The sequence below is a fragment of the Lagenorhynchus albirostris genome, chromosome 14, assembly GCF_949774975.1.
Source record: "Lagenorhynchus albirostris chromosome 14, mLagAlb1.1, whole genome shotgun sequence".
Taxonomy (NCBI): domain Eukaryota; kingdom Metazoa; phylum Chordata; class Mammalia; order Artiodactyla; family Delphinidae; genus Lagenorhynchus; species Lagenorhynchus albirostris.
In genome coordinates, this window is record NC_083108.1 from 42,458,156 (window position 1) to 42,474,717 (window position 16,562).

Genomic DNA, 16,562 nt, shown 5'->3' on the forward strand with positions numbered 1-16,562 from the left:
CTTCTCTCAACGCAACCTCCCAATGCAGCTATCCCATAATCTGGGGTAAGAAGAAATTTCAGTGCTTCCATTATTCTATGTTTGTATTGTTCACAGCTAAACCACATAGCATACTATGGTCACGTTTCCTTTTTCGTGTGCAATTTTCCATTTCCCTTGGAGTTCGTTAGCAATTGTCTCACTGCTTCGATTTCTATGTACTTTTCGTTAATTCCCAGTATTTTCACAGAACTCTGAAAACTTCGATAATCATTCACTCAGGTTTTTTTCTTTGTTTATTTGTTCATTGGTTTGACTTTGTCTTTTTAGTTTCCCTCCTGGGGTATTCTCTCTCAGCTCCAGTTTGATCTGGCTGTTCTTATCAGATTAGTTTTAGGACACCACTTCCTTCTTACTCTTAGCATTTTCTGCTTCTTCTCCTTTGTAGGATCTCTTGTTCCCCAGGTCTCATGATTTCTACTTCTTGATTTATTCCTTGAAGAGAGAAGCTTCTGAGAAAAGGCGCATTGGAAATAATCATTTTGAGACTTGACATTATGAAAATGTCTTTATTTTACTCTCACACTTAATTGATTGTATGACTAGATATAGAATTCTAAGTTAGAACTTAATTTTCCTTAGAATTTCAAATATATTGCTCCATTATCTTCTGGCTTCCAGGATTGCTGTTCAAAATTTTATTTAGTGGGATTTTGGCAAAGAGAATACATATTTGTTTTCAGTCAGCAATATTTAATCCTCTTTATTACACCACATTGTTCTCTCAAATATTTTCTAACTGTTTAAGCATGCCTGATTTTTTTTTTTAAGGGCAAGAGGTAAAACATTGATTTGTACTTTCAGTAAGGTGTAACATGAATAATAATTTTTAAAAAATGAAAACAAGTTTTGATAGAGAAGAGTTATAATACAGTTGAAAAAGAAATAAGTAGATCAAGAGAGTTTCAGAAAATATCAGAAGAACTTTGGTGTTACTGAATACTTTATAACCTTTCTAATTGAGTAGCTATTTATTTCTTTATGGCTCTTAAATTTAAGATGGAGGCCTAAAAATTGTTTGGGCAGTTCTATAGTTTTGTTCCTATGTTACTGGAACTTTCTACAACTCAAATTCTTTAAAGACTAATAATAGACATATATTACAGAAAGAGTTCCATTGTAAAATCCTTAATTACACTTTGTGAAACACCATTTTTAGCATTTTTAGCATTTTCAGCATTTAAACCATATCCTTTAAGTTTATTCTTGTACCTTATAACTGTTCGTATATTCAACTGGCTTAAATCCAATAAGCATCAGATTGAAAGTAAAGAGATATAGCTTCTGGTAGACCTAGCAATCTCCATCTCTGTCTCAAACATATGAAGTTTATGAAATGTAGGCTTCTTATCTCTCACATTAGCCTTTTCTTTTTATAACTTCCACTTAATTTTGCACAATGATGAAATGAGATGAGATGAAATGAGATGAATAAAATTCTATTTATAAGAAATTCTTTGTGGAAAGGAATTGAATTGTGGGGAAAACATTTCGAGGGAGTTTCTAGTTAGATACTGCAGGTTAAATACACCCCAAATCAAACTCAAATGATTTAAACAACCTAATGGGATTAAAACAACTGTCAGCGTACAAGGATAAAATAGAGAGTAAGCAAACAATTTCAACTATGTTTTAGAATGAAAACATCAGATGAACAAGGGGTATTTGAATCAGCAGATCTTTGAGAGTTGAAACCAGAAGTAGATGAATTCATTCCTCAAAACCCCAAGGCCTCAAGGATTGGAGAAAGACGCAAATGGAGAGAAAACAAGGGTAAGGGTCAATATTTCAAGTAGTTAATACTGCATCTTCGAAATCCTTCAGAGGTGATGGATAACCCTCCTTTACCCAAGAAGAAGATTAGCCTTTACTCTCTGGAGAGGTTCAACTAGAGAGACTTTGGACTTGCAGTCACCTCCATGCTGAAAATGGGGGTTAAGTAAACATCTACATTCTGAATGGTTACATCCTAACCCTTTTCCTTCATTAGCTCAGAGATGTTGACTGCCAGCAATATTTCTCCAAGGTAGGAAAATGGGAGAAGATTCTTCCCTGGAAAAAATTTACCGGCTCTATCTCCCCACCAAAGATTTAGAGTCCTTGAGATTCGGGAGTACTTGAATTTAATTTCCTAGATGGATACTCTCTAACAATGTCTATAATTTGATAAATTCTATCCACACACACTGAACTTCTATTCAGCTTTTCATTGCCTTGTTCTTAAATATGAATGAATGGCATCAAACTTCTCAGCAACCTTGAGAGCTAGAAAACAGTGGAGATGTGCCCTTGAAATTCTTAGGGGAAATGACTACTAACTTGGAATCCTATTCCTGGCTAGACTGTTAGTCTACTATAAGGGTAGAATAGAGAATTCTTCAGATATCCAACATCTCATTTTTTTGCTCTCATGTGTCCTTTCATAGTAAGCTAGTAGAGGATATTATTCACTATGATGAGAACTAATCTAAGAAAGAGGATGACGTGGGACCAGAAATCAGGAGATCCAACACAGGAGAGAAGAAAATGCTCAGGATGCTGGTGAAAGGAAGACCCAGTACGATAAGTGAGTGTCCAGCCTGGAGAGCAAACCATTCAGGTCAGAGGAGGACAGAGTACTCTAGTGGACTTGTCTCCAAGAAAAAATTATAGACTAGTGATACATTTGAATGATTTGCATTTGTCCTAGAGATTTCAGGCATGATAGGTACATACAAATCTCAGCAAACAAACAAACGAACAAGCAGAGAAAAGCATGAGGTATCAAGCTGCACAAACTTTAAGCTCAGTGTACAAAACATGTGTTAGTGTTGACTGTGTGTGGTGGACTTAATGGCAACTTGGTTTAAATTTGAACATAGTGAAGTTGGAAATTGTTCATATGACCTTCAAAACGTAGTCAAGCTTCAGAAGAAATGGTCCATTGTCCCTTTACTTAGATCTTATGTTTTGTATTCTCTCTGCCCAGGATGCTCTTCCACAGGAAAATTGGTTGACTCACTGTTTTAATCATGGAGGTCTTTTCTCAACATCACTTCTGTGATCAATCTAAAAATAGCACCTGCCATCACCTCCTCTACTTCATTTTCTTCATAGGACATATCAATTCCTAAAATTACAACATTTAAAAAAATTGTTTATTTTCTGTCTGTTCTCTGTTGTGTCCCAGCACTTAGAACATTTTCTGGCATGTGATAGGTGCTCAATAAAGGCTGTGGTATGAGTGAACCAGTGGATAGTGAGCTCCATGGTAGCAGAGAATGTCTTGTTCATCATCGTATCTTCCACTCCTCACCAAGTGTTTATAGATCTAGGCATTCCAGGAACCTGTGTTGAATGAATGAATGCGTGAATGAATGAAAGCAAAGGTGAGTGTTCTCTTAAAATTTTTAATTAAAATATTGTTTTGTAACCTTTGGAGGCTTCACACAATTAAAGAGTCATCTGTGCAGTAGAACTCAGAATGACTGATTAAATACCTTCTTTCCTCCTGAGATCCTCCCATGGGGGATCTCAGAATCTGAGCAGCAAGCTCTGACAGTGTGTGTGTGGTATGTTCACTCACTCCTGAGATAGTGAGCAAATCCAAATTAGCATGATTACTAACATGACTAAAAGTGATAAGTACACGCCAGGGTCAATGTCAGTTTGCAGTCCCTTTGGAGTTCTGTCCATGGCCAGTACTCTGCCTCTTCTCTCTCTTCTCTGTATTTGTAGATATTCATGGTTTATACAAAGTTGGCAAAGGGAGGAAATAATATTGTACATTATCTATAAATACTATAACTAGAATTCTACTGGTTTTTCTTAAGGCAATATGAACAAGAGTAAATACTTTAAGAAGTGGACCATCTCCTGAAAGTGTAACAAGCAAGTACAGGCAAGCTGTGGGACTACAAACAGTTGTGAAATAGTGAACGTGAGGCCAGGGGTGGTGGCATTCTTACTTCTCTGTCTATAAATGTCTCATATTAAGTTAGTTTTCTATTTCTATTGGCTAAACATTTTTTCATTGACCTTCTTGATAAAAATGTTTATCTAATATTTTTTTCAGAAATCATAAAGAGAATCCAAATTCATTGAGATCTAAGAAAACACTGACTGAAAGAGTGCTCCATTGCTCATTTTGATGTTTTAAGAGCCGAGGGTGTGTTCTGCCTTTAATCCAGGGCCCTGCTTTCAATCAGCAGCGCTGGCAAAACAAGGAATGTAGTTGCCCCGTAGGCTGAAGGCAAGATCCTACCTGTTGTCTCTGGGAACCTTAACAATATAATCCAACTCTCTGATACAAATAAGCTGTGGATGAGAGAGAATGAGCTCAGAAATAAAAAAAAATTCCAATCTGGGTTTATTTAAGAGTTTTACACACACACACACACACACACACACACACACACACACACGTATATATGAAGAGAGAGAGAGAAAGATAATTTGAATATTCTAAACTAATCTAATTTAGATACATAGATCCTATTTACATCAAAATATTTACCATTCTGGATTACTAATAGTATTGACAAAGTTTTGGTACACATTAATAACAAGAGTGATTTAGACTTCTTGAGTGATATCTTTGTTTCGCTACTCGAGGCCACGCCTGGGCTGTGACTTTAGCCCAGGACACAGGGAGGGCAGGGAAGGCTGACTGCTCAGTGGGATAGCCAGGCTGGCTGAGCTGGAATAGCTCAGGTTATGTCATGCCAGCAGGTACCCATGTGTTTCCTGTGGACAATGTGTGGCCCATGTGGAGAGGGAGCTTGGCTGGAGCTCCTGGGAGAGGGAAGGACGCCAGCAATGTGTGCCTGGGTTGGAGGGGCCACCAGTGAAGTTGGGCCTTTGCCTGTGTCCTGAGCCAACACCCAGGCACCTGCAGGGAACCCCCGTATCGTTCTTGAAAGCACTTATAAGAGAAGAACTGCCAGGCCAAGAGAGTGAGTCCACCAAGCCAAGTCCGAATTCTCATCTCTCCTCCCTTCCTCTACTTCATCCCTGATGGGGGTTCAAACACCCGCTAGAGAATGAGGGATGGACGAAGGATATCAGAGCAGAAGCCAAAGCACCCCCTGTGCACAGAGGTGGCCAACTATAGAGGCCTCAGCTGGGAAAGGGGAGAGGACTTACCTTTGAGTGAATATTGAAGAATTGATTCTCCTATTTGTTTTATATATACTTTTTTCTGTGACGTTTTGATTTCTAAATTGGGAGTGGTTTTTTTTTTTTTGCGGTACGCAGGCCTCTCACTGTTGTGGCCTCTCCCGTTGCGGAACACATGTTCCGGATGCGCAGGCTTAGCGGCCATGGCTCAAGGGCCCAGCCGCTCTGCGGCATGTGGGATCTTCCCGGACCGGGGCACGAACCCGTGTCCCCTGCATCGGCAGGCGGACTCTCAACCACTGCGCCACCAGAGAAGCCCGGGACTGTATTTTGTGATGATGTTGTGACTTAAGGATCTGTTCATCCAAGAATAAACAAAAGGCTCATGGGAACTGCCCCAATTTCATCTAGAGTTAGGGTAAGATTATAGCCAATGATTATATTTTAAAAGGTTGCTGGGAGACCAAAAATTAAAGTTGTATTTTTATTAAACCATAACCCAAACAAAAAACTCTGTTACTTCATTTTCTGTATGTGGTTCTTGACTCATCTTAAGGCAATGACCCAAAATAATTAGTTTAACAAGAAATCATCCTTAAGAAAATTTATTCACTCTCCCACACTGGATAGTGTCATTTGAAATTTGTATTTCACGCATTTTCTAACTTTATAAGCAAAGCATATCAGAAAGTTTCACTAGATGTGACTGAGGGTAACATCTGTACTTATCTGAGAGTTGCCTAAAGCAGTCAGACTAGATGTGGACCAGTGAGATCTGAGGTTGCTCCTTGATAAAACAACTTCCCAATAAATGGATGAAAGAACTATATGCAACAACAGTTAACACAAGGAGGTGATTATCTGGACATAAACTGAAATTTATTCTTGAAGTAAAGCCGGATCGCACAAGATTATCTTTATCAAGGTAGTAAGAATAAAGAACAAGGAGTTTTCCTTGGATTTCTCTGTTGCTCATATCCCACATCTCGTATATCAGCAGGTCCATTTCTCAGACCCATCTACCTCTCCCCATCTCCACCACTATCACCCCGGTCCAACCTCTCATTGCTTAACCCCCAGACTACATGATGGCTTTCTGCTGCTCTTCTTACTTCTACTCGTAAATTCCTAGGATCTATTTTCATTACAGCAATTGAAGTGACCTTTCAAAAAATATATATAACTAGATCACACCTTCACACTACTTCAAACCTTCTAATAATAGCATAGAGAAGAAATATGTCCATTTGTAAATCCATACATGGCCTAACCACTGCTTACCTGTCTGACTTCATTTCATACCACTTTCCCTGTCATCCACTGCTCTCCAGCCGGTCTCACTGTTAACACAGCCAGACTAGCTGGCTTCCTCTAGGCATTCAGATCTCAGTTCAGATGCCACTTCCTCAAGGAGGCCTTATCTGCCCATTCAATCACGAGACACCAAGTTGCAATCGAAACACCGTAGTTTGATTCTCTGCAGAGTAGTCATTTCCATCTGATGTTATCCTCGTGTATTTATTTACAGGTGTGGCAGACAGACTTCAAGGAAGCCCCCGTCATCCCCGTCTCCCAATATTTATGCCTTTGTATAATCTCCTCCCCTTGGGTATGGGCAGAACCTCTGACTTGCTTCCAACCAATAGAATATGGCAAAAGTGATGGGAGGTCACCTTTTATTGCAAAGGGGATGGAATGTCGTCCTTGGGTTTAGGGTACATTATAAAAGATTCCATTTCTTTAGCAGACTTGCTTGAGAGACTTTATTTTTTCTGGCTTTGAAGAAGCAAGCTGTTGTGTTTTGAGAGACCCCCCTGGAGAGAGCCATGTAGCAAGGAACTTCAGGCAGCTTCTAGCAGATCAATAACCCCTGAAGTTCCATACCTGCAGGAAGTAAATGCCGCCAACAACCACATGAGCGTGGAAAAGCCCTGAGCCAGGCCCAGTCTGTACCTTGATTGCAGTTGTGTGAGACCTTAATCAGAGAACTCAGTTAAGCCACGTTGGGACTTCTGATCCACAGAAATTATGAGATAATAAATGTGTGTTGTCTTGAGTCACTAAGTTAGTGGTAATTTGTTACACAGCAAGGGAAAATGAAGACACCAGTTTCTTGTCTCTCCCCAGCTAGACTGCAAACTCCAGCATTCAGAAGAGTGCCTGTCACATAGTGTTCAAGAAATATTTGTTGAAGGAATGAATGAAAAGAATTGGATTATGAAACATTTTAAGTGACAACTGCATTCCCATGATAATTTGGTATATGAAAATTGAAAAAATGGGCCAATGTAGTAGGAAGGCACTAGGTGTCATAGTGGTCAAAGTATGGGCCTTGAAGTTGAGCAAACCTGGATTTCAACAGCAGCTCTGGTTATATTATGATTCCAAGCAAATAATTTTACCTCTGATCTTTTCCTTTCTCATCTCTTAAATGGTGATAATAATACCTACATCATATATGAAGTAGATATGATAAGGATTAAATAAGATACAGTATTTAAAGTCTCAAATATGACATATCATAGACACTCAAGAAAATTATTCTGAAATAATTTTTAAATTATTTCTCAAACCCAAATAGAAATTCTAAATATCATTTGACCCATGAAACCATCAACACTACTTTGATAAGAATTTTGGAGTTGAAGAGAAGGAGGTCATATCTGCTCTAAAGAGGAAGGATGGAGGACTACTTCTGGAGTATGAGGCTATAATTTAAAGAGCATAAACAGAGACCAAAGCACAATAAAGATTAGATTAAGATTTTAAACAACACAGGGACTTAAGTCTATCACAGGGACTCTAGTCTATCATTAAAATACTTCACATTTATTGAGAGCTTGCAATATGGCAGGCACTTTGCTCAGTGCTTTAAATGCATACGTTTACAACAACACTGGATTACAATGCTCATTTCACGGTGAAAAAGATGAAAATATTCAAGATGTGAAGTATACTGTTTTTCTTCAAATCTATATTTCCTGCCCTTTCCTTGCTCTGCACGACAGAGAACTACAGTTCCCAGGCTTCCTGTCCTCTGACTTCTGCAAGAGGTGGCCAATGGGAGGTACTTGTGGAATGTGGGAGGGTGGGAGAAGGGGAGAAGTTAGTATATTTCTCCTCTTCTCTTTCTGCTTCCTGGGGCATCTCCAGAAACAGCTGCTTCTCCTCCTTGGTTCTATCTACCACCACATGGGCTTCTCTCCAAGGTCTCAGTTCTGCCTGGCATCGCTTCCATGGTTCTAGTTCCCACTAGGCTTCTAAATTCTTGGAAGCACCATGCCCTCCCCACAGTCTCTCCAGCCATCAGGGAGGGAGCTGCTTGCTATTGCTGCTAATCTCTAAATAGCCTTGTAGATTGACTTCTCAGCTCTGTCCAACTTCCTTCTTTAATTTCCTTTACTTGAGAGACTTAAAGTGGCTTCTGTTTCCTGGCTTTATCCTGATGGATTCACATTTCAAATATATAATTTAAACCTAAAATTCAAATAGTCTCCAAAGCTTGTGCTCTTAACAATTAATGTACAAGATTGTTATGAAAAGAAATCAACTCCTTCAAGGGCAGGAAAAATTAATATGATTTACGCAACTATCCACAATAAGACCATGGTATAATTATATAACACTTATTATATAAAATAATATCTGAGATATTATTTTATATAATCAGGAGTCAACAGGAATCAGTCAGGAATCAACACTATATTATTTAGCAAGTATTATATTCATTTACAAATATTAATGCTTAATTTTTCAACAATAATTAAACTTTTTATTTAGAACTACCCTTTATATTCACAATGTAATGCATGTTATTCCATGTACAACATGAATTGGATTTTGTTGAATAAAAATTTAAATACTTGAAAAGGAATAATTCAGTGCTATAATTCTACAAATTCTAAGTATTACTCCTCCGTATATGATGTAAATATATTTTACAATTAGAACATCATATAATCAATTGACATAGTTGACTCTAATTTTTCTTTTTTTAAGGATGAGTTAAGGTTTGGTAAAAGAAGACAAGGAAAATAAACTTACTTTCTATGATTCAATGGGACTACTACAGTCAAATTGATAAGGATTTTTCAAGACAAGCTCTATTTATTTTATTGTCATACCTATTTATATTTGGACTCTCAAATCTACACTTGCATATATTTCTGTTCTTATCTCATTTCTGCCATATTTGGCTTCATGATTTCTTACTCAATCAGGAGTTTCTTCTTTCATCTTTTTGAATATCCTAATCATATTTATTTTAAAGTTATTTACAGATTGCTCTTACATTTTTATTTTATCCAGAATAGTTACATTTCTGATTGTTGATTTTGTTCATTGTCTTTCTTACTGCCACGTTTGCTTAAACATGTGTTTGTTTTGGAATTTTGATCTGTGAACTCACTAAAATGCTTATTTATTCTCACCCTTTCCCTCTATTGACCCTTTATGGGTTTTTTTTGTTGTTGTTGTTGTTGTTTTTTGCAGTTTTGAGATGACCTGGAGAGCTTCAGGCCAAATCAGGGCATATATTCATGGTTTATGGCTTTTGTGCTGTTCCTAGCAACATGCTGATCTAGTTACTAAGCTAGGAGATGTCTCAGCCCATTACTGACTGCAAAAGTGTGTCTGTTCTCCCAACTTCCCTAGTGACTTTATATAAGTCTTCATTCTAGGCAGTAATTTGAAATTTTTAAGCCTCATTTTAAAGGTGGTGGGTGTTCCTACTACAGCATCCAAACTTAGGCAGTTAACCAGACTCCAATATTCTACCTCATATAGGGCTTCTAGAAGCAAGAGTTACATATCTATAGTTTTAGTATTTATCTTCAAATTTTAACACACACACACACACAAATCTTTTTTCTAAGAAAGTCTAGAATTATTTTGTACTTCTAGTCTTTTCCAAAATAAGGGAAGACCTCTACTGCACCTCAGCTATCCATTAGACAATGTCCTTATTTCTATGTCCACAATTACATTTATCTAATTTTTTAGCACATTCATGTATTTTTACTTTCCTTTTTAAAAAGTATACTTTATATGTGTTAGGAACATGGCAGTGATGGATGGCAGTGTTCAAAGCATATACTTATATTGCCATCTTAAGTATTGTCTAACTCTCTATGACTACAATACTGCTGCAAAGTTAAAGAGTGTGAAAAGATTATCACATTTCTACTGGTGTAGCTTACAGATTGTCAAAGGATTTTAGCATTTAAATGAATAAGTGGAATGGTCTTTAAAAAAAGATTTATTTAAAAATTAATGTTAATAGTGTAACATAATTAAGGGAAATATTCAAAAGAAGAAATATTCACTACTCAATATTCTTCCTCTCCTTGATATGGCTAATTTGATTAATACACAAATATACATAGAAAATTAGTGATGTTCCTTCAGTGTATTCATATTGGAAAACTACCCAATTGTTATACATTGTTGGCCGCATCTCTCAGTATTTTAAGACTCCTCTGCAATTAATTTCAAAGCTTGCACTAAAGTTTCTGGTGACAAATTTCTGTCCTTTAAGGTGGATTTTAATTTTAACCATGACCAAAAATCATTCAGAAACAAGTTTCTGGATTAGTTCTATAATTTAAGCTGAGTGATGCATTTTTAGGTCTAAGCAAATGTTTTAGAATAAAAATTATACAGTAAGTCTCTTTTGTGACATGTAAATTGAGTCTACAAATAGTTTTAAAAGAAGTACTTTAAAAAATGTTCTATGCCAGTACTTCCCTGGCTGTCCAGTGGTTAGGACTCCATGCTTCCTCTGCAGGGGAGCGTGGATTCCATCCCTGGTCGGTGAACTAGGATCCCATGCTGTGCAGTGCGGCCAAAAAAAAAAAAAAGTTTGATGCCATTATTCCAGCTTTCTGAAGCAATTACTTTGATGCAAACATTCATTAAATAGTAGATCCTGGTATATTTGTTGAAAAATCCATAAAATTACCTCATTTTCATGCCTTAAGAAGGGGACAGGGGGCTTCCCTCGTGGCGCAGTGGTTGAGGGTCCGCCTGCCGATGCAGGGGACGCGGGTTCGTGTCCCGGTCCGGGAGGATCCCACATGCCGTGGAGCGGCTGGGCCCGTGAGCCATGGCCGTTGAGCCTGCGCGTCCGGAGCCTGTGCTCTGCGGCGGGGGAGGCCACAGCAGTGGGAGGCCCGCGTACAGAAAAAAAAAAAAAAAAGTATAAGAAGGGGACAGGATGCTTGAGTTTTTAATCTCTGGATCTCTCATGAAATATCTCTGGTTTTGAACAAGCAGCTTCAGCTCACTGGACTCAGCACCTCTCACTGTCAAAGTGGGAGTGATGGCTAGCCAGGATATGGATTTGGAAAAAGTCTAAAATTTCCTCTAATGATATATTTATGACATTTACACTCCTTCATATACTTCAAGCAGGTCCTGTCATTTGTTAACCTTTTCTAGGTTAAATAATGAAGACGCATTTTATAATTCTACATTAGATATCATTTTCCTAAACTTTAACTGTTTGATAATTTCTTCAATTCATTTTAAAGTCCAGTGAATCAAACTGGATGTTAAAGAAACTAACCGACGTATTATAGCAGAGATTTACCTTAAGGCTTTTTTTCTTTTAATTGACATTTTTGAATATGTTCAGGAGTCATGTTGGCTTATTCACAGCACTGTTTTGCTGCATTATTCTTTTTTTTTTTTTAAGATGTTGGGGGTAGGAGTTTATTAATTAATTAATTTTTGCTGTGTTGGGTCTTCGTTTCTGTGCGAGGGCTTTCTCTAGTTGTGGCGAGCAGGGGCCACTCTTCATCGCGGTGCTCGGGCCTCTCACTATCGCGGCCTCTCTTGTTGCGGAGAACAGGCTCCAGACGCGCAGGCTCAGTAGTTGTGGCTCACGGGCCCAGTCGCTCCGCGGCATGTGGGATCCTCCCAGACCAGGGCTCGAACCCGTGTCCCCTGCATTAGCAGGCAGATTCTCAACCACTGCGCCACCAGGGAAGCCCTGCTGCATCATTCTGCATGTGGAAAACTGGGACAAACTTCCTCCTCGCCTCCTCTCCAACCTCCCAGGCTTTTAAAACCAGGGTTTAGAGCCACATTATTACAAGTTCCCTGAAATGTGGTATAGTTTCTTTGACTTTTATTCCAGAAATGATTTTTTTTCCAATAAATGGTAAAACACCTCATATCATCACAATAGAAAAACAAAACTATAACAAAGATTTTTTTCCTTGTTTCTTGCTATTTTTTTTATATTACCAATAATAAGCGTAACAACACCTTTAGAGCCAAATTCCTTGTAGAAATTAATGAGATGCAGCTAGTGTCTGTATTTAGTGAGCCCAGTGGCATATGGGATGGATAGGCATAAGTCAGTTTAGAAAAGATAACAAGTTAGTGAAAAGTTAATAATAAAGATACTAAAGTACAGATTTGGGGAAAGTTGGTAAAAATGTCATCTCAAAATTCTAGTGAAAAAAGTAATTTCTTTGATAATGTATGTGAGATTTTAATTAATGTCTAAGGAATGGAATTGATAACTTGATTGATAAAAAATAGACGCAAGAGGGAAGAGACATGGGAACTTATGTATATGTATAACTGATTCACTTTGTTATAAAGCAGAAACTAACACACCATTGTAAAGCAATTATACTCCAATAAAGATGTAAAAAAAAAAAAAGATTTTTTTTTCCTAAGGTGATTCTTTGATGGTTCACTTTTTAATGGTATTTTAATCTCTTTAAGAACGATAAGGTAAAATGATATGCGGTGACTTTGGTGACCTTAGTTTTACTTTACTGATACGGTCCCTTCATTCTTAAAACTACAGTTCCTCAAATTTCCTTATGCCACTTACTGAACTGATCAGGGCAGACAGCAGCTATCCTGGGCTTCAAAAAACTGTGACTTGTGGAGAAGATAGCTAGGAATAGAGATAACTATGGTTTTCTCTATTTTTGAAGGAATTCAAAGACAAGCTTCTTAGATTTTCTTCCAGTTGATGATAGCGAGGGAATCATTTTCAGTTGAGATTTGTAGATTGTAGAATATGTATTGATACAGAATTTTAATTTTAATCAGCTGATTTCTAAGATTTTGAAAACATTTTTTAGGCACTGCCTTGGTTCCATCATTTTTGAATTTCCTGAATTTATATCCAGAATCTTATCTATAAATATTGCTGTTTCAATCACAAGAACTATATCTGACCTCAGTTGAAGGAGATTGAAGAAATTGCTTTAAAGTAATTTTTGCTGTTTATCTTATGCTAAAGTAGGAAAATGGGGCTTCTGCTCTGTTCTCAAGATAAAGCAACCTGTCTCGTATCTTTCTGCTTGCTCTCTTCCTGGAACCACTTCCCTGCCCCAACCCCACACATTTCAACTCCAAAACGCAACACCATGATGGTACGTGTCACTCAAAGAGCACGTGTGACCGAAAATTCCTGGCATCATCTAAATCCTTTCTTATACTAAATAGCAGGTTTATCTTATCAAACACCATCTATAGTATAACCAATGGAAGTTGAAATAACTTTTACTCCAATAGATTGTTCAGTGTGATGAATGATGGTTTCTAAAATGTTATTGATACACATCTTAAAATATTCCTGGGCTCATCACTGATGAAGTGGTATCACCCTAATGATATCGATAGTATAGTGGTTTAGTTTCCATTATACACTTTGAGTAAACAAGAATAAATTTCTAACACCATAGCATACACACACATGCACACACCCACCCCAAATAGTTGCATTAATTTTATACTTAGAGTGAAAAATGAAAAACAATATTATCCATTAGTTTTGTTTAAGAAAATTATTAGTCATCATTCATAAAGGTAATTTGCATAGCCTATACCACTGTGATAATGTCTCAGAGAAAGCTGAAATGGGATAATATACAAAAGACACACTGGTATTTATTATTATTATTACTATCAGTATTAGCTATAGTGCTTCTATCTTAGAGGACATGATTTGAAAGAGAAATAAAGCCTTTTAGACCATCTGTAGGATCTTACATGCCATTGGAGGTTTCAGTCGACATTTTTAAGGAGCCGCTGCTCATTTGTAATGCCTTGGTCATATTGCAAGAGAATGTTTAGAATATATCAAAGTGCTAACCAGATTACCAGTTTGATTTTGCATGTTTTCTTTAGCAAGGATGAGTATCAGATATCTCTATTTAAAAAGTGGAAAAATAATAACAGTAGTTGACACCTACACACTCCCACTTACCTCATGCCTTTATAAGAATAAGTGAGTTTTAACTGAGTAAAACAGAAGTAGAAGTAAACATATAAGTGTGTAATCCCCGCTATTACACAATAGCTACACATGCTCGTAGAATCTAATGTGTTTCTTATCACAGGAGGTCTGAGGGCATCATTTGTGGTACCTGCTCTTTATGGGGCAGAAAAGAGTGAGAAAGGCATTTAAAATGTTTGGCTTCTCAGAACTCACCATGAGGAGACTATCTCTAACGAGGACTGAAGTCACTTCTCACCTGAAGGGTTGGTTTGTCTCCACACCCATGAAATCTCCTTTTCTCTGCTGACACTGCCAATTTAATTTAATTTTATGTGTGATGTAGACAGATGTCTGCCAGGAGCTGGATGGAGTCCATTAACGCTTCACAGAGGGAGGGAGGTGGTTTTAACACTTAAGTGGTAGTTGGCAGCTCTGACTCTTGGCCCTAGCTTGGGAAAAAGCCTGGGGCCCTCAAAACTTAACTCATTTTTGGTACACAGACTAATTTCTTAGACCTTTTTTCTATCGTGAGCAAGAGAGAAAAACTAAGAAGTGTTCCGCAGCTAATTCATCTTAAAGGTGGCTAAATTAATGATTAATTTAGAATAGAGCTATCTCTCTCCCAAGACAGCAGTGATGACATGTATTGTCAGTGCTGTGATGGTACCTCGTTCTATTCCATATTCTATGCATTTTCAGAGGAAGTTAATTTCATGGAATATCTCCAAGTGGCTGAATTCTCATCCTCACCTCTCCTTAAGGCATACAGGGCAAGCAGAAGTCCACAAAGGCATATTAAAATCTGAGTGAACTGCCAATTTTATATGTAATTATGATTGCAAGATTCATAATTTCTGTAGAATATAGTCTACAAAGCTTATTTCTTTCACATAATCCTTTATTTCTTCCCGGGGCTGTCAGGCAAGACTCATTCCAGTGAGCACCCTTCCAGCTTTCCTGAATGTGTTTGTTGAGTATTAGAGAAAAATCTTAGCCAACCTCCTGGGCTAACAAGCACCTCTCTTGTAATGTTTGCTGCCTTTGCCTCTGACAACTGTGATCAAGATCTCTTTACTTGCTGCTCTCTAGTCAGATTGTAGCACTTGATTGACTCATCTGGTGTTTCCCTGGGGCACAGCTGTCAGCCAAATATACCCAATCTGAGCCATCTTTTCTCTGGGGTTGCCCTCTTAATTCCTACTTCCTGTTTTCTCTTTCCTAACTAGGCCAGTTTCTAAGGGATCTTCAGGCTTTCAGTGTAAAATAAAATAATGCTTATTTTTTTAAGTGCTTTCTGGCAACTTTTTAGGAGATTTGATCAATAAACATAAAAGACTGAAGGCAGTTTTTGTTTGTTTTGTTTGCTTGTTTTTCACTCTCTTAACATAGATTTCTTTTTGAAAGTTTGCTTTAGATGAGTTCCTATTTTGGCCTTCATTCAATCCCTTACCCATTAGCTTATAGTTCATTTCATTCTAAACATTCCTTTTTTTGTGTTTGCAGTTTCAACATTCTTTTAAAGACGCAGGGCTGTAGAAAATGCTGTGCTTGATCAGGTAGAATAAATTAAAGAAGGGAGTGTCCTAGATGTTGGCAACGAAGACTGTCATTGTTTGACAAAGTGCAATTTGAGATTCAGCAGTTTCCTTTCCAGATTAAGAAACCGCGTCCTAAAAGACAAGTCAAATCATGAGTGCAAAAGAGATGAGAGATTTATATAAGAAATTAAATGTACATTAGAAACCCTGATGGAGAGACTCCATTTTTGTCACTTGTCAGAGACTCTACTGTGAGATAGACCATTACTCTAAATGCTTCCTGTTATCATTTTTCTTCATGTATTATTGCCTCCCAGCCCTTTATAGATTATACTGTTCCTTGGCAAATTGCCTATAGTGCTGGCCTTCAGAAATGTGGTTCCAGGGTCTGTTTTTCCACTTCCTGTTGCTCTCAGCCATGCCATATTGCTTCAGCCACGAGACCAGCCAAATGCTAGCCAAGACCATGAGGCTTGGGATATCACTGTATTTCTTTACTAGAATGGCACTCTCAGGGAGGTTAGACTACCTTCGTTTCCAGTTCTTTTCTAAAGCTCATATCTCAAAAACCTGGACGCCAACTTCAAATAAACTATTATTAGCCCAGCCTTGCGTTCAGCCTCTGATAAGTGTCCCACGTG

The 16,562-nt window shown here is 37.8% G+C and overlaps 1 long non-coding RNA gene across 2 annotated transcripts; it reads right to left on the reverse strand.

Annotated features, from left to right (window-relative positions):
• Positions 1–532: 532 nt before the first annotated feature.
• LOC132504242 (uncharacterized) lies at positions 533–6,699 on the reverse strand. 2 transcript variants are annotated; one of them, XR_009534803.1, is made up of 4 exons: positions 6,418–6,699; positions 5,164–5,492; positions 4,283–4,335; positions 533–3,366 (listed from the first exon to the last, which is right to left on the reverse strand). It is a non-coding gene; the product is annotated as an uncharacterized LOC132504242 (long non-coding RNA). The 2 variants fall into 2 exon arrangements; XR_009534804.1 differs by having other exon boundaries at positions 5,164–5,543.
• Between the last annotated feature and the right edge of the window lie 9,863 nt (positions 6,700–16,562).